Source organism: Triticum urartu, chromosome 7A (assembly GCF_056163025.1).
Source record: "Triticum urartu cultivar PI428250 chromosome 7A, HENAU_Tu73, whole genome shotgun sequence".
Lineage (NCBI taxonomy): Eukaryota > Viridiplantae > Streptophyta > Magnoliopsida > Poales > Poaceae > Triticum > Triticum urartu.
In genome coordinates, this window is record NC_141879.1 from 521,515,718 (window position 1) to 521,537,483 (window position 21,766).

Genomic DNA, 21,766 nt, shown 5'->3' on the forward strand with positions numbered 1-21,766 from the left:
TGGTTTTGGAAGTATCTGTGAGTCACGGGGACTCAGCAATCTCACACCCTCGCTATCAAGACTATTTAAGCTTAAAGGAAGGGTAAAAGGTATGAGGTGGAGCTGCAGCAAGCGACTAGCATATATGGTGACTAACATACGCAAAAGAGAGCGAGAAGAGAAGGCAAAAGCATGGTCGCACAACTATGATCAAGAAGTGATCCTAGAACAACCTACGTCAAGCATTACTCCAACACCGTGTTCACTTCCCGGACTCCACCGAAAAGAGACCATCATGGTTACACACGCGGTTGATGTATTTTAAATAAGGTCAACTTTAGGTTTTCTACAACCGGACATTAACAAATTCCCGTATGCCCATAATCGCAGGCACGGCTTTCAAAAGTTCAAATCCCTGCAGGGGTGTCCCAACTTAGCCCATCACAAGCTCTCACGGTCAACGAAGGATATTCCTTCTCCCAAGACAATCCGATCAGGCTCGACATCCAGATTACAAGACATCCTCGACAATGGTAAAATAAGTCCAGCAACACCGCCCGAATGTGCCGACAAATCCCGATAGGAGCTGCACATATCTCATTCTCAGGGCACACTCAGATTGTCCAAACTTCCGGTAAGCCAGCCCAGAGTTGCCCCTGGTGGCCACCGGAGGCTGACAGGTTGGACCAACACTCAGAGGAGCACTAGCCCGGGGGGGTTAAAATAAAGATGACCCTTGAGTCTGCAGAACCCAAGGGAAAGAAAAGGCTAGGTGGAAAATGGTAAAACCAAGGTTGGGCATTGCTGGAGGAGTTTTATTCAAGGCGAACTGTCAAGGGGTTCCCATTATAACCCAACCGCGTAAGGAACGCAAAATCCAGGAACATAACACTGATATGACGGAAACTAGGGCGGCAAGAGTGGAACAAAACACCAGGCATAAGGCCGAGCCTTCCACCCTTTACCAAGTATATAGATGCATTAATTAGATAAGAGGTATTGTGATATCCCAACAAGTAAACATGTTCCAACAAGAAACAACATCTCCATGTTCCAACAAGGAACAAACTTCAAACTTCACCTGCAACTAACAACGCTATAAGAGGGGCTGAGCAAAGCGATAACATAGCCAAACAACGGTTTGCTAGGACAAGGTGGGTTAGAGGCTTGGTTCAACAATATAGGAGGCATGATAAGCAAGTGGTAGGTATCGCAGCATAGGCATAGCAAAAGAGCGAGCAACTAGCAAGCAAAGATAGAAGTGATTTCGAGGGTATGGTCATCTTGCCTGAAATCCCGCAAGGAAGAAGAACGAGTCCATGAAGAAGACAAACGGACGTAGTCGAACGGGTCCTCACAAACACGACGTTATTGGAACCAATCCGAAGCAGGAACACCGGAAAGAAGCACACAATATAGTAAACAACCCACATGAACATGGTATGATATGCGGGATGCGGTATGTGATGCATATGCATGATTTGGAAAGGAATGATTGAATCTGGCCTCAACTTGGAAATCTAAGAGTGCCACTGGAAAGATGAGTTGATTTCGGTTGAAGTCAATATAAAGATCACTGGAATCGGATGCACAGTTTGGAAATGGCAAGCAAAACAAATATGGCACCGGTCTGCGATAAACAGCAAGTAACCAACTAAATGCATCAAGATAAATAAGCTACTGCACTCAAACATGGCAACAAAATGCATGGAAGGGTTCCACTCACGAAGCTTGAAAAAAACATGAACACTGAGCTACGGCTAATTCACTCATTAACAGATTCAAACAAGCATGGCAAAAGTGCAAATGATAACAGGTTTCAGACTTAGTGAAATTAACACAAGTCTGGAATTTATCATCAGGAAGCACACTTTAGAGCATGAAACTACATGCTACAGGAACTTAACATGGAAAAGCAAGGCATGGCATAAAGCTACTCAAAGCACTTAACAAAAGTCCCTTAGTGACCTTAAGCCACAAGGGATCGGAAAATACAATTGCAAGCATGTGAACATGGCAAAAACATAAACAAATTCAGACTTAGTGAAAAACTGGAGCATGCAAATCAGTTAACGAGTAGGCATGTTTACGAGCTCGATGTACTCACTACAGAGCATGGCATGACAAACTAAGCATACACCCATCAAGAAGACATGGCATAGAATCTAGACATGGCAAGAGCAACAACATAGCATGCACGGTTCAATAGCAACAACCTTGGCAAAATCACTAAACATGTTAACAATCTGCCAGGAACATTTTATAGCAAAAGTAGAGCTCAATTGACTCAAGCTAGGGTGCTCCATAAATGCAAACAAGGACATGGATGGATAGAGCACCACAATATTAACAAAACGTCCTTACTGATCATCCTCAAAAGAGGCACGGATCACTAGGAAACAACATGAACATATGGCATAACAACAAAAACAGGACAAGGACTTAGTGAAATTCGAAGTCCCTGAAATCAGCATTACCGATTACGCTACTTTGCAAGCTTGTGCTAGTCACCACAAATATCACAAAAATACATGGCAAGCACCCCTGTAAAGATGGCATGACATATAACAAAACACATGTAGAGCTCAGGATCATAGCATGCACACATTAATCATGGCAAAAATGACAAAAGGTATTTGCTGAAACAGATCTGACAAATTAATCACATAGCCCTCTTCCAACAGCATTTCGGGCATCAAGATGAGCTCAAATGAAAATGATGCAATGCGATGAAATGATTTACTCGTCGAGACGAACATTTTGATATGCTACACGCGTGAATCGGAGCAACGGTGATGAAGTTATGACATGATGAATAGAGGCATATGAATCAGGAAATCTCAGGACTTAGTGAAATATTACCTCCGCGAAAAGTCAACGCGGGGACGAGGCGAAGCGGGATGAGGAGATCCGGATCGAGGGGGGCGTTTGGATGGAGGGGTTGGTGGATCTGGTCCACCCTCTTCAGATCCGGTGACGGAGGGGATCTCCGGTGAGGGGCGGCTCCGGTCGCCGGAGCTTCTCCGACGAGCTCGAGCGGGGCTAGGGCGGCGCAAGGCGGGGCCGGCGCGGTCCGGAGATGATGGACGCCGGCGAGTGGAGGCGACCGGCGCGGTGACGGCGAAGGATGCCGGCGAGGCCGCGCGGTGGAGGCGGCGGCCGGAGTTGGGCGGCGGATCCGGGTGACGCGGTGGTCCGGCGACCCAAGGCGGCGGGGCAGGTCACCGGCGGGGAGCGGGGTCGCGGCGGGGCAGCTCACTGCGGTGGTCCGGCGAGGTCGACGGCGCCGGACGGCGGCGCGGAGCGGCGCAGGAGGCGGCTCGGCAGCGGGTACCTGGCGGCGGCGACGACGAGATGGGCCCCGCGGGCCGGCGGCGGGGATGGAGGAGAGAGAGGCCGACGGTGGACAGGTGGCGCGATGGTAGTGGGTGAGGGTGGCGGCGAGCGCTGAGGTGTCGGCGCCGGATTGGCCGGACGACATGGCGGCGGCGCGGACATGTCCGGGCGGTGGGCAGTTTTTGTCCGGCGGCGCGAGGGGAAGAAGCTAGGGTTTCATCTGCGCGGATTTCAGGAGGGAAGCACAAATATATAGGTAGAGGGAGCTAGGAGTGTCCAAATGAGATACGGTTTTCGGCCACGTGATCGTGATCGAACGACCAAGATGATGGAGGAGGTTTATGTGGGTTTTGGGCCACTTTGAAGAGGTGTTGGGCTGCAACACACACGAGGCCTTTTCGGTCCCTCGGTTAACCGTTGGAGTATCAAACGAAGTCCAAATGGCACGAAACTTGACAGGCGGTCTACCAGTAGTAAACCAAGGCCGCATGACAAGTCTCGGTCCAATCCGAAAACGTTTAACACCCGCACACGAAAAGAGATAGAAAGGGACGCCGGGTGACATAGGAGCGCCGGAATGCAAAACGGACAACGGGGAAAATGCTCGGATGCATGAGATGAATATGTATGCAAATAAAATGCACATGATGACATAATATGTAATGCATGACACGCAAGCACATGACAAGGCAACAACAGCGAATAACTGAAGGACGCCTGGCACATCGGTCTCGGGGCGTTACAAAATGTTAATCAAGAATTTGGAAAACAAGAAAAAATGCCAAAAAAGAAAACACAAAAATAAGAGAAACCGAAGAAAATGGAGAAAGAAACTAAAAACTAAAGAAAATAAGAAAAGAAACAAAGAAACAAAGGAAAACAAAGAAATAATAAAAAAAAATGAAAGAAAACCAGTGCAAAAGAATAAAAACGTTGGAACCGAGAAGAAACAAAGAGAACTGATGAAAACCAAGAAATATACAAAGAAAAATGTAGAAACTGAGAAAGAAAAGAAACAAGTGAAAACCAATAAAAGAAAGATGATAATGAAAATGGAAGGGAAATTAAAACCCAATTGAAACCCATAAACAAACAAAGAAAATTGATGGAAAACAAAGGAAATGGAAGAAAACTGATGAAGACACAAATAAAAATAAATAATATAGAAAAATAAAATAGAAGACGGAGTTAACGAAACGAGTGATGTGAATGAGTAAACTAATCTCTACTCCTAATATCTCAGTTGGTAGGTCGTGTTTCGGATTTTATTTTCGTCCCACCATTTTCGTCCCATCATTTTCATCCGGTTTTTTTCGCTTATTTTTTCGTCGGTTTTCTCGTCCCTTCCCCGCACGTAAAAAAAAACAGCCAGCGAGGCTCCCCTCGATCTATGTATTCTATCCTACGATCTCTCAAAGACGCCCCAGCCCCCAATACGAGCCGCCGCCGAGATCCAAGACGAGCCGCCGCCGAGATATGAGTCGATCCACTGCCGCCGAGGACCGAGTGGAGCCGCCGCCGGCGCTGGCCAGGCTCCCCACGATGTGCGCACCGGGGGGCCGCTCCCGCAGCCGAGCATAGCAGCAGCGGCGGAGCCCCGCCGCCGACGAGCTCTCTCTGGCGGAGGAGGGCGGGGGCGAGCTCGCCGTCTCCCTCGCGCTCAACAATCTCTTCTCCCATGCCGTCGCCCGCTTCACGGCCTACTTCGGCCTCATGCCGCCATGCCTGCACTGCTCCCGCATCGACCGGCTCTTCAGCGCGGAGGACGTCCATCAGGCGGTAGGCGAGATCTCCGGGATGGGCCACTGCCTCCACCATCACCGCCTCTTCGTTGCCGCCGCCGCTGACATGTGCGAGGGATGCCTATCTTCTTCAAAGAACGAGATGAATGAAGGATGCAGAGGAGACAGGCTCCATGGCGTGTTCCTGCTGTAAAGCTCTCGACCTCTCGTACAGGTACACGTTTCTTCTTCACGCGAGTTTGAGAACACACATACTACCGCGAGCCGGAGATCCATCCACCCAGTTATGGATCCATCAGGTACAAGCCACTAGCCGCCAGGTAATAGAGATTTCCCCTCTGATTTAGTTGGATTGGGGGAGGCTAGAGAGGCTTGCTTGTTGTTGTGTTTTCTGCGTGAGAGAGCAGAGAGAACTGAGAGATCACATGGATCCAGAGTATAGATGAGCTTTTGGTGTGGGGGTGGTGGTGGTGGTGGAGGTAGCACGGAGAGGATGGTCACTAGATGGAAGAGTGCAGGGAATGTTGCTTGCTACTGCTACTGCGTGTGCTATTGTGTTATTTTGTAATATTTCTGAACTGTTAGCGATATTGCCGCAGTGAGATGAGCTTATTATGTAATATATGGTCTTTTCCAGTGCATTGCAAAACTAACTAATAGTTTGTGATCTGACACCCTGGTAACCTCATGATTGGGTGGTGCATGCAGGCCACACCTCCGAGCTAGCCGATGCTTAGTATACGAGTGTTCTGCTGCATCCGGTGCGACCTCAAAGAATACCTTCGTCTAGCTGGCCATTGAGCACCTTAGGGACGACGAGGTGCAGTGCCTGGGGTGTAAGCAGTTCAACTACACGATGAAGTGAGTGAAGGGGTTAAGACGGTTGTGTTGTGCGTGCGCTGCTTGCTTGCTGGTGAGTGTCGCCTCTGTGACTAGGTGTTCTTTGTTGTCTATGCCCTCTGTAGTTTAAGGTGTTTGTTCTTTTATGCAATGCTCGCTCGCCCAGAGTATGTATGATCTTTACCATAGTACATTAGTTAGCTATAGGAGATGACATCTTTGTGCTTTTCTTCTTCCTGAACACGCATATGGATGTTTGTGCATTGGAAGTTTGGAACGGCATGTCTTTCGGATCAACTGTTCCCTGCTCTGACTTCGCCTTTTAATTTGACTGAATATCTACTTACGCTCTCCAAGATTGTTCATGTGAGTTTCTTTAAAACCTATTTGTGCACCCAGCTAGATCATACAGTTGTTAATGTATGGAGTTTTTTATTTTGTTCATGTGAGTTTCTTTAAAACCTATTTGTGCACCCAGCTAGATCATACAGTTGTTAATGTATGGAGTTTTTTATTGGGTCTGTTTATCTCAGGGCTCTGACGCGCCGATTTCGTTTAGACAATTTTTAGAGCCGGTATTTACTCCAGGGAATACTCTTTATATTGTTCAATCTCGGTGTAGGTCTAATTTCTTGGAAACAGTTTCAGTCAATGCTGGGCCGAAACCTCTTAAACTCATTAAGTAGCATTCTTCCTTTGTTGAAATCTCATTTCATTGACGATGTATTGCGCTGCGTGTTGGTTAAGATGAAGCAAGGAGAAAACCATTGACGATGTATTGTGATGCATGTTTCAGTCAACTTGTTGGACAACTGTACACGTATGTGTTTTTTCAAGCCCACTGATTTCAGCCTCTCCGTCTCCTTCAAGCCGGTGAGTAATTAATTGGTTGACTGAACATACTATTTGAGAAGGGACAAGGAAAGAAACCTCAACTATTCCCCTTAGTTCATGTTGTCTCTACAATTTACAATTGTATATGTAGTGCTACCTGAATTAAATTCTAGCAACTAAGCTCATGCAGTGCTTAAGATTAAATGGGATATAATGGAAATGCAGATGAGAAGTTCAGGGATATTCCTGGGAGTGCCTATTATGTGGCTCCGGAGGTGCTGAAGCGGAGATATGGAGCCGATAATTGCATATCGAGTGCTGGAGTTATACTCTACATTCTGTTGTCTGGCATTCCTCCTTTTTGGGCAGCAGGGCAGGTGCGTTCTCTGGCTGGTTATGTCAATCAATTTTGGGGCTGTGATGGATGCAAAGACTGGAAGGTGAATATAGTTATCCTACAGGAACCCTCCCTTGGTTTTAATTACCTGAGAATGAGGAAGGTCTATTTGATGTTGTTCTTCAAGGTTCTATTCATTTCTCATTTGATCCCTGGCCATCAATTTCTAACGGGGATAAAGAATTACTCCCTCCGTTCCTAAATATAAGACCTTTTAAATATTTTAATATGGACTACATACGAAGCAAAATGAGTGAATCTACACAATAAAAATGTCTATGTACATCCATATGTAGTCCCTATTGAATTATCTAAAATAGCTTATATTTAGAAACGGAGGGAGTACAACAAACGGGAGAATCAGACATAACTCTGCTATGTGACTAGAGAACGTGAGTGCATATGCTTATTGGGGTCGGTCAACATGGTTCAGTTGGCATAACAAGCTCCAACGGACACAACTTTTCATGAAGTGAATTGATTGAATGCCCTTAATAAGTTCTCGATAGAATTACCTCTTCTTACAAGGATGAGAAACTTAAGTGTTTTTCATTTATTTTGTGCAGATCCTCCTGTGAAGCATAAATTTCATTGTATCCAAGGAGATATCTAATGCTGAAAACATGGGACTCAAAATGTATAGAGAGTCGGAGACACTGCTAAACTGTCATTTATGGGTGTCTACCAAATTCACTATCAACCACTGTTGTAGGACCGGCGGTATGTTAAAATTTATTTTGGTTTTATTAGTCCATGTAGAGATGCTATGCTCAGCTATTGATTTGACACTTGTGATATCCAATTACACTCCTGTGGCTTGTATGTTGCTCGAAGATGCTCACAAGTCTGGTTGGGAACGTTAACCTTTCTCTTAGGGACCATTATTTGAAACAGTACTTTGTCTACTACTCCCTCCCATGATATAGCTTAAAAAATGTTCTTATATTATGGGACGGCGGGAGTATATGCTAAGTTGTGTACTGATGTATAGATATCTGATTTTGTTCATTTTGCATTAGGTTGGGAGGACGCAGACTTAGAGCTATATATGATGATTCTACAAAAGATAATGTACTGGAAGACATGAGAACTTTTAGGATGCTACAATGTAAAAATATTTGGAAGATGGTATGGTTTGCCGGACCGGAACCAAAGCAAGAACGAGAAGGAGCTTAAGTAGGGCCATGTCGGGGTGTCACCACAATAGGAAATTGTCGCTGGTGCTAGATACCAGGGGAACCAAAAAATCTTTGTTCTACAAATGTAACGGACTTTTTGGGTCTAGAGGGACCAAGATGAGCAGGCCATCAACATCCTATTCCTGCTTATCTTTGTTTTCTTTGTATCTGTATTATTAATCTTGGTTTCAACTGGCGTGTTGAGTGCAATCTTCCGGGTGCAATCCTCAAATATGGGATGTCGTACTAGCCTTAATTCAACATCTGGATTGGCTTATGATGGCATGGAGTTCCATCATTTCGGCTGCTTGCGGCGGGAGTGTGGCCGGTGCTTGCGGTAGCAGCGAAGCGGCGTGCGCGAGCGCAGTGTAGGCAGTGGCCAAAGGCTCATCGGCCGCTGCGAGTACGCCGTTGGCACCAGGTTCATGACATTGTAAAAAAAAATCTTGATTCAAGATAAATGAACCCTTTCCTATATACAATCAGCTTTTTATTGAAGGTTGCATTTGATGGTTTATTGGTTCGTCTGTGTTTCTAATTAACTTTATTAATTTTTAGGGTGGAAGAGCTTTTGAATTTAGATGGTAGTCGGATGAGTGGGCCAGGTACTTAGCAAAAGGTTTAGCTGCTTTTTTAGAACAGAGATGGAGCATGGGTTACCTACAAGATCCAACACAGAACGTGAAGTAGTGTGATTAAGTCCAAGAAGGGAAAAATGCTAGAGAGGGACCAGCCAAAGGGTGAATATCTTGTGCTCTACATACTTACCAATGGCCGCAGCTAACAATTTGGGCCTAATATTGGACATGAACTTAAACAATTTACAGTGTTTTTTAAGGCTGATTGTTGCTATGAAGAATGGAATGGCCATGCTAGTGATAGAGAACACTCTCGGAAGTTGGATCTCTCTTTTTGTGCTATTATTGCTGAAATTAAGAGGCTCATTACAAGGAATTGTCAGAATTTGTGTACCTTGTAATAGTGACACGCATGGAGGTGTGAATTGAGTGATATTGATAGTATTTAGTAATGGATGGTATATGTTCTTTGGTGGCGAGCGATTTTCTGGTTTAGTATACACCACGACCGCCGAGAAAGAAAGAAGCCGGAGAGAGTTTGAATTTGTCGCTATTTGATGAAACCAGATGCCATCATGCTTAACAACGTATTTCTGAATTAAAATAACAATTTGATAAATGTGTATATTTCTATTATTTCATGGCAATGCGTGGTCATCCGGTGTTTGCCCGTAGCAACGCACGGGCATTCTATCACTGTCTACCATTTTGCCCACAAGAAAAATATAATTATGTACTTGTTTTCTATTTATTGCAGATAATATGCTTGGACTCACAAGTGCATCTAATGCTTCCATATGGAGGTTAGTTTTTTTAGTTCTTTCGTCATTATTCCTCTTTCATGTTCTTGATCCTTGAAGATACTTGCTAGATTTCTAGCTGATATTTTTTGGTAGTATAAGCTCAATGTATATGGCCTGAATATGACCTGATTCAGAGTACATTGTGTTCTGAAGCTTTTTACTGTATGGTTCTCTCTTGAAAGAATTCAAGCCATTGTTCAATGGGAGAGAACAGTTGTAATCCTGAAATAAATGCCGTACCTATTCAACAGCTGACACAATTGCCACTGAGATCATTATTTTCCTTTTTTTCAGGTTTTCAACATCACAAATTTCATACTAATGGAGTGGAGGTACCAAAATATCTATTGAGGTAAAATCACTATATACATATTGTTTTCCCCCATTGCATCAGGAGACACGCATCTGTTGCAAAGAAATAGGCATTACCTGCGTGCTTGCTTTTGTTCGTTTCTAGCCGGCAAGAATCCATCGAGTCTTCCTCTATGTGTGCAACCTTGCCAGCATGGGAATCAATCACCGTAGGGGAATCCAACGTTAAGTATGTGCAGTCTAGCCGGCAAGAATCCATCGAGTCTTCCTCTATGTGTGCAACCTTGCCAGCATGGGAATCAATCAAGGTAGGGGCAGCCAACGTTAAGTATGTGCAGTCTTGCCGGGATCCAATCTATTAACTCCTTCAGCCAGCTTTGCACTATGTGTACGACGTCCATGCTCGAAAGCACTTTGCAAGTGGATCATGCACGGCTCCACCGGCCTTGCGTCAACAATTCAAATCCTTATCTTATACTTCCTCTGTCTGAAAAAGCTTGTCCCAAGCTTGTCCCTTAAATGGATATACCTAGCACTAACTTGGTGCTAGATACATTCATTTGAGGGACAAGCTTTTTCGGACGGAGGGAGTACTACTAGATAGACACGTACTTTTTTATGCAATTCTTAATTTATATAAGCAGAAGAACTGATTATGTGAATTGAATATATAATCCCATGTGTAGGTGCTATCCAAGTATTGTGATTATTTAGCACACATAACTTGCAGGGAGATAACTCTACAGTATGAAGACTTTAAAATACGAGTGCGTGTCGTTGGTGTTTCTGAAACCATCTTCCATCACGTCTAATATTTTTGTATTTCGTAATAGTAATTGTTCAGCCTTTGACTGACATATGGATGATATTTGTAATATATATCTTTCTTCCATATGGCGGTAACATTATGATGAAGGTGGAACCATAGAGAGATGTGTATTTTTAATTGAGATATTTTCAGGAGTACCTTTGTGAAGCTGATATATCTTCCTTTTACAAGATATGGTTGCACTTGCTTCATCTACATAGGCTGTCTGGAATGCCATGAGGCCGGGATTGGTGTAGGAAATCTTCAAATCTATTATATTGGTCTCAAGAAACTTGCAATACATCAATGCATTATTATTTTTAATTTTTTTCTGACACCACAGCTACCACCTCTTCACTAAATGACAGAGGTTGCCAGCAACTGCACATGGAAAGATTTAATGTTATATTATGTCTACTAATCAATAAGGAGGGAGATCAAATTACTGCTCTCAAATATTCACCTGATTGATTTTGAAAAGAGGGTTAAAAAATGGTGTTATGAATGAAGATGGATGGGGTTGAGGGCTGGGAGAAAGATATTGTATTGCAAGATGAAGTTGGTTAAGAAGACTGGCGATTATGAGAATGAAGGACACAAACTTTTGAATTAGACCAATTGTTTGATCGATCATTTTTGTTCTCTTGAAAACGATATATGGTCAATTTTAGTATTCTAATGTGATTGAAGAATATAGGAGGGACAAAGAGATGTGCTATTGCCAAGACAGTTATGACTCTATTAAGGTATTCAGGTATGATTCTCCATGGTCATGCTTCTCCTATTCACCGAGAAGTTTATTGATGGGAGGGAAGCCACTTCTGCTTTGATGATTTCGTGGAAGTTCAGGTTAAAACACTTTCGTTCTTAAAGTCTGTTTCTCAATTCTTTGGATAACCTATTTAATGATTGGTTTTGATTTTCATACAGCTAGGTGAATTTACAATACTAGTCAGATTATTTGCGAGAGAATTTCATTCCCTAGAATCATTGTCATTCTTGTTGCCTACAAGGTACTTGAAGAAAATGCCCGAGACATATCTTAAGGAGTATAATTCAGCACTAAGGCTATTATTACAATGATGGAATCTTTGTTGTGGTAGTTATGTCTCAAAATGCGTCGATCCCTATCGGCTACTGAAGTAAACTTATTTATTTTTTCTGTGTCGATTTCTATTGGCTTACTGATAGCTTATTTATTCTTTTCGAATTTTAATTCCTTGATCTTTGCCTCTGCCCATCTCCATATCACACAGAAGGTGCTCAGTGCAATGCATCATGCAGTGATTCCATGATAGGAATTAGGAACTGCTCATCATTTGAATGTTTCTACAATTTTCCTGCTTGTTAGAACATGTTTGATGTACTTACACATTAACAAAAATGACCTGTAACATTCATGAAAATATTTGGGTTTGGTCATCTACTTTTTTACTGTTTATTTACTCATGAAGATAGCAGATGTTCCTGTTTTTAAATATAGTTATCTGTGCTTCCAGTTGGTAGAGATCAAAGTATTAACTCGCCGATGTAGGGAAAAAGAGCTCTTTTATAGACACTACTAGCAGTGGATACAGGGTGAGCCTTTTTGAAATTGTTTCATAGAATAAGGCCCGTATAAGATCTGGTCTTTTGGGTATACAATCCTTTCTTGAGATGAGCATTGGCAGCTCACATATGTATACAGTAGTATATTTGACAGATGATGATGATCATTAGCAGCTCACATAAGGGCATCTCCAGCCGTTTGAGCCCCCCAGGACAATCGCCGGACCAAAAATGGCACGTCCTGGGGGGCAAAACTCTTCCGCCGGCGCCCCCAAGAATCCGTATCCCCAGCCATTGGTGTCCTCAGAAGAATTGCGGGGCAAAAAGTGATTAGGTGGCAAGGAAAAAAACGCGTGGGGGAGTAGGATTGGCCGTTGCTTCCGCCGGCGCTCCCAACAGCCCCCCAGCGTGCTGGGTTTGGCCTGGGTTCGCCGGCGGAATTTTGAGGTCATGGGGGGGCTTGGGGAGCACGTCTGGGCCATTTTTTTGCCCTTTTGCATCGCCGGCAGAGAAAAAAGGCTCCTTGGGGGGGGGCACCCGGGGGGGCGGCTGGAGATGCTCTAAGTATACAGTAGCATATTTGACAGATGAGCATTGGAAACTCTTCTAAATTTGTGTTTAGCATTTAACAATGAACTATGTAATTTAATCAATAGACTCACTTTAGTTGCCATGCTAACTGAAAATCTATAAGTCAAATGATGCGACTGTCAAGTGGAAGTTACTTATATTTTTTCTTACGTCACTTGAGAAGTTTCTTTTTAGCAAGCTTATTTAAGTGCAGCCGAAGTGTACTATGTTTTTTGGACGATCTCCATGTTTTCTATTGAGATTAGAGAGCGGCTGAAGTAGTGATGGGACTACACCATTTTTAGGTTCTGAAGGCAAAGCTTCTTACAGAGTTAGTCACATTTGTCAGTTCTGTGAGTAGAAGAAATCTTGATAGCTTGTTGCTTCTGCTCAGTGTGCTTGGTGCATAAATTGATTGCTTGCTGCAAATGTTGTTTAGTGTCCTATTTCATGGTAGCTGCGGATGCTATATATTTGGTGATTTTGTTGCCGGTATTTGGAGTGCTAGGAGAGTTTCTAAACTACTGTCACGGCATTATAGATAGGATAGTGAACCAATGTGACATATGTATAACATTTCATGTGAGATTCTTTGCAACAAACAGCATGAGCGAGCGGTCCATATATTATTTTCATCAAGCTGTACAATTTTTTGGTTAGGATAGAAGGGTTGTTGGTTGCTTCAACAGTTAATAACGAGGGCTCCAACGAGAAATGTCCTGCTAAGACGGGAAATCAAGCGGTAAGTGGAATGTCCGACAAGAAAGGTAAGTGTGCGTCGTGAGGTGGGGTTTTCGCGTTGGGACCGCATGTTGGGATAATATATGGGTTGGATTTTGGGAGGGGGGGTCCGGACTATCCAGACGGTTAAATTTTGTGGAGCTTGCTCATGCTCGGATGTATGAGGAATAAGATTTGCCTATCATATACCCATTTGTAGTCTATATCATACTGCAAAATTCCATGAACATTTGGTCCACAATATTTTTTTTGTTATATGGTTCCTGCCGAAGCGTGGATGTAGGTGGATGTGGGCGCTGTGGCCGCCACCAAGGATGTAGGGGTCGCGCCCCAAGCTGCAAGTACGTGGTAGGTGCGTCAAAACTGACGAGGACACGGGAGCCGCACTGCAGCATGAGTGTTTTTCATAATTTATTTAGGTATGTGAAGTCTTTTTAATGTTCACATATATGCTGAAATTTTGACATTGAAGAACCAGTAATGGAGTTGTATGTAATTTCTTGCGAGAGCTATACCATTCTTTTTAGTACTAACTAATTCCCATGAGTGCCAATGGTGAAATTTTCAGGCCTATGAACTGGATGATATTTTCATTGCTGGCAATCTTCATCAACCTATCTACGAGGACATTGATATACTAATTGCTGCACAAGTGTTCTCAGCACCGGCTAGCAAGAAGAGAGTATGATTGTTCAATGCTCACTGTTGTAAGCTTGTTTCACGAGGAGCTTCTCAGTGTTGTACATGTAGGGTGTGGATAATATAAATAAAATCTATTTGTTCATTCTTCTACTGTACCTCCGACTCGTTCCCCACGGTTCAGTAGAGTACAGTTATGTGCTAAAGTATTAGGAAGTCATCATCTTATAAAACATATTGTTACCTACTCAACCCAGTAAGCAAATAAAGAGTGTGGTGAACTTAACACCTTTCTATCTTTATTTGTTGTTTCTCTTATTCATAGCGTCTTTTCCCCATTTATAAATCTAACGGTGGTGAACTTAGACTTTGTGTAAGGAGAGCCATTTTGTTTTCTTGAACTTAACAACTCTCTATATCCTTATTTACCCAGAAAGCTTTCAGACGATACTCACACCATCTGACTCTTTGAAACATATAAATGTTTTTTCAGATCTATTACAATCCAAGATTTGTTAATTAATCATATTATTTATACTCATAAGTAGTATAAAGTTACCCCGAAATTGTTAATATGATTTTGGATTATATATTATGATGCTGAAAAGGACGTTATTGGTGCCCATTAAAATAACAGTATGAAATAACCCTGCATATATTTGTTGGTTTTTAATTTAAGTCTTTCAACTCAACTGAAATTATTATTTGTACTCCCTCCGTTCCTAAATATAAGTCTTCCTAGAGACTCCAATGTGAACTACATACGGAACAAAATGAATGAATCTACACTTTAAAATATGTCTATATACATCTGTGAAAGGATCGATATGGTTGACTAGAGGGGGGGTGAATAGGCAACTAACAATTTTTAGCTTTTCTTTAGCAATTTAAACTTTGCATCAAAGTAGGTTGTCTAGATATGCAACTAGATGAGCAACCTATATGATGCAACACGAATAGGACCACAAGCAAGCAAGATATATGAAACAAATAAGCTACACAAGTAAAGGCACGAGATAACCAAGAGTGGAGACGGTGAAGACGAGGATGTGTTGCCGAAGTTCCTTCCCTTTGAGATGAAGTACGTCTCCGTTGGAGCGGTGTGGAGGCACAATGCTCCCCAAGGAGCCACTAGGGCCACCGTAATCTCCTCATGCCCTCACACAATGCGAGATGCCGTGATTCCACTATTGGTGCCCTTGGAGGCGGCGACCGAACCTTTACAAACGAGGTTGGGGCAATCTCCACAACTCAATTGAAATCTTTGTTAGGAGAACCAAAGATAATATCATCAACATATAATTGGCACACAAACAACTCCCCTTTGACCTTCTTAGTAAAAAGAGTGGGGTCGATTAGCCCAACTTCAAAACCACGGTCTTGTAACAACTCGGTAAGGTGGTCATACCACGCACGTGGGGCTTGTTTAAGGCCATAGAGTGCCTTATCAAATTGATACACATGATCGGGAAAGTAGGGATCCTCGAACCCGGGGGGTTGCTTGACGTACACCAATTCATTAATGGGACCATTAAGAAAAGCACTCTTCACATCCATTTGTTGTAACTTAAAGTTATGATGAGAAGCATATGCAATCAACATGTGAATGGATTCAAGACGAGCAACGGGAGCAAAGGTTTCGCCGTAGTCGATACCCTCGACTTGGGAGTAGCCTTGTGCTACCGAACGAGCCTTGTTGCGAATGATAATCCCATGGGCATCTTGCTTGTTCTTGAATATCCACTTGGTTCCAATAACATTGTGGTTCCCCGTTGGCCTTGGCACCAATCTCCACACTTTGTTGCGCTCGAAGTTGTTGAGTTCTTCGTGCATGGCATTGAGCCAATCCGGATCTTCTAGCGCCTCATAGACCTTGTGGGGTTCCACACAAGAGACAAACGCGTGATGCTCACAATAATTTGTTAATTGTCTACGAGTGCTTACCCCCTTTCTTAAGCTTCCAAGCACATTCGTCATGAGATGATCCTTGGTGGAGAGCTTGGAAGCAACCTTGGCGGCACGACGCTCTAATTCCTCCTCGGTGATGAGTTGAGGAGCGGTTACTTGATCATCTTGAGCGCCGTCATGAACTTGTTCTTGATCTTGAACTTGCTCGGGGGAGAGAACTTGACCTTGGGAATCACTTGGTGTGTCCACACCGTCTTGAGTATGATCTTGCCCTTGGTCTTGTTCATGAGGTTGAGGGCCTTCATTTTGTTCTTCGGAAGCGTGCGGGCCTTGGGTTGGTGATGGCTCCACTTGAGTGGAGCATTGTCCTTCTCCTTCGGCCACAAGGGGTTCCTCAATGGGTAGGAAGAAACCAACACCCATTCTTCTTATGGCTTGAGGAGGAATTTCATCACCTACATCACAAGTGCCACTTTGCTCCACTTGGGAGCCGTTATTCTCATCAAACTCCACGTTACACGTCTCCTCAATAAGTCCCGTGGATTTATTGAGGACACGGTAAGCATGAGAGTTTGTAGCATAACCAACAAATATGCCCTCATAAGCTCTAGCCTCAAATTTAGACAACCGAACACCTTTCTTGAGAATGAAACACTTACACCCGAATATCCGGAAGTACTTGAGGTTGGGATTGTTACCGGTGAGTATTTCATATGGAGTCTTGTTCAAGCCCTTGCGGAGGTAGAGCCGATTTGATGCATGACACGCGGTGTTGATGGCTTCGGCCCAAAAGTTGTACGGAGACTTGAACTCCGCCATCATGGTCCTTGCCGCATCCATCAACGTCCGGTTCTTCCTCTCCGCAACCCCGTTTTGTTGAGGGGTGTAGGGTGCGGAATATTGATACTTGATTCCCTCGTCACTAAGAAACTCATCCAAGGTGTAGTTCTTGAACTCGGTGCCGTTGTCACTTCTTATTGTCAAGATCTTTGCATTGTGTTGACGTTGTGCTTCATTTGCAAAGTCAATGACGGTTTGTTGGGTCTCGCTCTTCCTTTTGAAGAAATACACCCACGTGTACCTTGAGTAGTCATCCACAATCACCAAGCAATACTTCCTACCTCCAAGACTATCGAAGGATGGAGGCCCAAAGAGATCCATGTGAAGGAGCTCCAAAGGCCTCTTTGAATAAATGATAGTCGTGGAAGGATGAGCCTTCTCATGTAGCTTTCCTTCGATACAGGCACTGCAAGCACGATCTTTAGCAAAAACTAACATTCGTTAGTCCACGGACATGGTCCCCCGTGAGGAGACTTTGCAAAGATCTCATATTGACATGGGCTAAACGGCGATGCCAAAGCCATCCCACATCAACTTTAGCCATTAGGCATGTCGCGGTCTTAGTGGGTTGCTCCGAAAAGTTAATCACATATAGACTGTTCTCGATATGCCCAACAAATGCTACTTTAAGAGTCTTGCTCCACAAGAGGGCCACGGTATCGATATCAAAGAAAGTGGCAAAGTCCATGATAGCAAGTTGACGAACGGAAAGTAAATTGTATGCAAGGGACTCAACAAGCATGACCTTCTCGATTGTGAGATCATGAGAGATGACCACCTTGCCAAGTCCCAATACCTTAGAAGATGAGGCGTCACCCCACTCGACATTGGTGGGCATAGATGGAACCTTGTGCACGTCCACCACCAAGTCCTTACTTTCGGTCATATGATTTGTAGCTCCGCTATCGAGCAACCATGATCCCCCACCGGAAGCAAACACCTACAAGAGATCAATGCTTGGTTTTAGGTACCCATTTTGTAATGGGTCCTTTGATGTTAGTAACAAGGGTTTTTGGAACCCAAATAGACCATTCAATGTATTCATGAAGAGAACCAACAAATTTGGCATAAACATGCCCATCACTAGCACGGCATAACACATAAAAAGGGTTAAAATCGCCGGCTTTGTTAAGAGGGATGGCATTGCCCTTCTTGACATTGTTCTTCTTCTTCTCCTCAGGGGCACTTTCTCCCTCCCTCACAAAGGTTTGCATGAGGGGAGGAGGTCATTTGGTCTTGTCATTCTTCTTCTTGTTCTTGGAGTCGGGCACGTACCCAACCCCTTCCTTTGTCACACCTCCCTTTTGGTTGATCAAGAGATCGTTGAGATTCTTCTTGCCTTGTATGCAAGTCGCAAGACCTCTCTCAAGTTGCTCCTTCAACTTCGCATTTTCCTCAACAAGATGTATATGCTCACAACACGGGTTAGTAGCATTTGCATCATCAATTAAAACCATATGAGGAAAAGTTGCTTTCTCCGTAGTTAACTTCACTTGGAGTTGATCATGAGACTCCTTGAGACTAGCGTGAATACCCTTCAAGGCCTTGTGGGCCTTGTCAAGTATATCAAACTCCTCTTTGAGTCTAGCAAGATCAACCCCGAGTTTGGCCTTCTCGGAATTTAGCACACGAGACACAATGAGGGCATGATCATAATCTTTCTTTAACTTAGCATGATCAACGTTGTGTGACTCCTCAAGAGCCAAACGAAGACCACGCTCTTCCTCAAGAGCATTGGAAAGATCCAAAATCTCATCGGCATAGTCACGACTATGCCCTTCCATCTTAGAGATGGTGTCTTCGTGAGTCTCGATCATGTCATTGGCCTCACCCAGTTGTTCCAATAGAGCAACAAAGTGCTTCTTGGATTTTCCCTTGAGTTTACCCATAAAGGCCTCAAACTCGTTAGCCTCCACATTATCTCCCTCAAGTTCATTAATGCTATCCGTTGGGGAAGGATGATTAATGATGGTAGTTTTGATGTTGGAGGTTACCTTGTTGGTGGCTTTAGCCATGAGGCACTTGGCGGTGATGCTCTTGTTGGGTGAGTCGAAGAGAGACACCCGTGACGTTGTTGCAATGGCAACGGAGGCCATGGCAACTGACTCATCATCATCCTCATTGTACTCTTCTTGCACAACCAAAGCCTTGGGAGGAGTCTTCTTGGTGAAGTTGTTCTTGTTGGGGAATGACTTGGCCTTGTCCTTTCGGATGAGTTTGCCACCATTGTCTTCCCTCTTCTCATACGGGCATTCCGCAATGAAATGACTCACGTTGCCGCAATTGTAGCAAGTCCTTACACGTTGCTTGCCCCTTGTGCCACTCGAGTTGTTTTTGCTAAAATTGGGCCTCGAGTTTTTCTTGCTCCAAAATTGCCTTGAAGCAAGTGCCATGTGTTCATGATATGCATACTTTGTATCTTCGGGGTTGCTCTCCTCTTCTTCTCTTCTTCTTCTTCCACGGTGAGCTTGGCCTTCAATGCAAGGTTAGGCTTCTTTGCCCGTTGAGAACGGAGCACCGCATTGTCGGCGGTCTTGTCCAAAATGTTCATGGCCACAAACTCATCCAACACTTCGCTTGAGGTCAAAGTGTGGAAGTCCGGTCTTTGACGAATGACGGAAGACATGGCCTTGTGGTAGGGCATCATTGCCTTGAGGAATTTGCGCTTGATCCAATTGTCATCCGTGTCCTTGCTCCCGTGATCTCGTAGTGAGACCGCGAGTTTGGTTACTCTCCGATAAAGCTCACGAGGTTCTTCATCTTCCTTCATTGCAAACTCATCGGACTCATCTTGTACCACTTCATAGTTGGAGCGTTAAATGCTTGCGCTTCCCTAGTAGAGAGACACGACACAATGCCATGCATCTTTGGCCAAGGCGAAGGGACGAAGATGAGGTAGATCTTCGGGTGGAATTGCGTCTTGAATGATGAAGAGGGCATTCTCATTGAATTGATTGTCCACGGCTTCTCGGGGAGTGAAGTTGCTTGGATCATGTGGATAGAAACTTTCTTCAATGATTCTCCAAAGGTTAGTGTTCACATGATTCAAATGACATTTAAAGCGGTAAACCCAAGAATCAAAATCCTTATTTTTCACAATCTTAGGGGGAGGACCGGCATGATTCAAATGAGTGGAAGGAACCGGTCCACCATAAACAAGTGGTGGTTCCACATTGGCAAAGATGCCGGTGCCATTCTTGCCACTAGAAGAAGGAGCCTTTTCACTACTAGCTTCCCCCTTGTCGGGGATAGCATCCGACACCTTGATGGCGGGATCACCCACTTTCAACGGTGCGGTGGATAGTTTAAGCCCCTCAAGAAATTTAGTAAACATGCTTTCAACTTCGGTCGTCATGGAGGTTTTCAATGTCTCCAAGGCCACATTGAACTCCTCACGAGAGACCGAAGTTCCCCCATCGCCCGTAGACGAGATAGGATTCACACCGGAGTGTTCCTCCGCACCGTCTACGGTATCAACCATACTCTTTGGACGGTAAAGTACTTAATAAAGAGATGAGGCTCTGATACCAATGGAAAGGATCGATATGGTTGACTGGAGGGGGGGTGAATAGGCAACTAACAATTTTTAACTTTTCTTTAGCAATTTAAACTTTGCATCAAAGTAGGTTGTCTAGATATGCAACTAGATGAGCAACCTATATGATGCAACACGAATAGGACCACAAACAAGTAAGATATATGAAACAAATAAGCTACACAAGTAAAGGCACGAGATAACCAAGAGTGGAGACGGTGGAGACGAGGATGTGTTGCCGAAGTTCCTTCCCTTTGAGAGGAAGTACGTCTCCGTTGGAGCGGTGTGGAGACACAATGCTCCCCAAGAAGCCACTAGGGCCACCGTAATCTCCTCATGCCCTCACATAATGCGAGATGCCGTGATTCCACTATTGGTGCCCTTGGAGGCGGCGACCGAATCTTTACAAACGAGGTTGGGGCAATCTCCACAACTCAATTGGAGGCTCCCAACGACACCACGAAGCTTCACCACAATGGACTATGGCTTCGCGGTGACCTCAACCGTCTAGGATGCTCAAACACCCAAGAGTAACAAGATCCGCAAGGGATTAGTAGGGGGAATCAAATATCTCTTGGTGAAAGTGTAGATCAGGGCCTTCTCGACCACTCCCGAGCAAATCAACAAGTTTGGTTGGCTAGGGAATGAGATCGGGCGAAAATGGAGCTTGGAGCAATAATGGAGCTTTAATGGTGGAAGAGGTAAGTCAACGGGGAAGAAGGAGACCCTTTATATAGTGTGTGGAAAAGATCCAACCATTACCCACCAACCAGCCCGCGGCCAGCGGTACTACCGCGCCTGGCCAGCGGTACTACCGCAAGGCCGCGCGGTACTACTGCTTGTAACCAAGCGGTACTACCGCACGGCAGTGCGGTACAACTGTACCGTCCCACGGTACTGCCGCGACCCCAGCACAGAAGCAAACGCAGGCTGGGGGCTGTACTTCCGCCCGCGCGGTACTACCGCGCCCCCCATGCGGTACTACCGCAACACAAAAGTTCCAGCCAGGGGGAAGGGGAACTACCGTGCCTACTTCCGCAAATAAACGAAAATAGCAAAAATCTGACACAGTAGTACAGCCGAGGGGCGGTACTACTGCCTGACCGCATAGCGCGGTACTACCGCACGGCGAAAGCGGTACTACTACGGCAGGTGCGGATGTAAAAAATTACATCCGC

At 44.4% G+C, this 21,766-nt stretch overlaps 2 long non-coding RNA genes across 4 annotated transcripts; both read left to right on the forward strand.

Annotated features, from left to right (window-relative positions):
- Nucleotides 1–4,698: 4,698 nt before the first annotated feature.
- On the forward strand, nt 4,699–7,095 carry LOC125525334 (uncharacterized). 3 transcript variants are annotated; one of them, XR_007291254.2, is made up of 4 exons: nt 4,699–5,377; nt 5,766–5,970; nt 6,694–6,770; nt 6,957–7,095. It is a non-coding gene; the product is annotated as an uncharacterized LOC125525334 (long non-coding RNA). The 3 variants fall into 3 exon arrangements; XR_007291255.2 differs by having other exon boundaries at nt 4,700–5,271; XR_015609684.1 differs by having other exon boundaries at nt 4,699–5,970.
- Nucleotides 7,096–9,071: 1,976 nt separating this feature from the next.
- LOC147960247 (uncharacterized) lies at nt 9,072–14,453 on the forward strand. The gene is made up of 4 exons (XR_015609683.1): nt 9,072–9,687; nt 9,982–11,656; nt 11,738–11,820; nt 14,235–14,453. It is a non-coding gene; the product is annotated as an uncharacterized LOC147960247 (long non-coding RNA).
- The last annotated feature ends 7,313 nt before the right edge of the window (nt 14,454–21,766 follow it).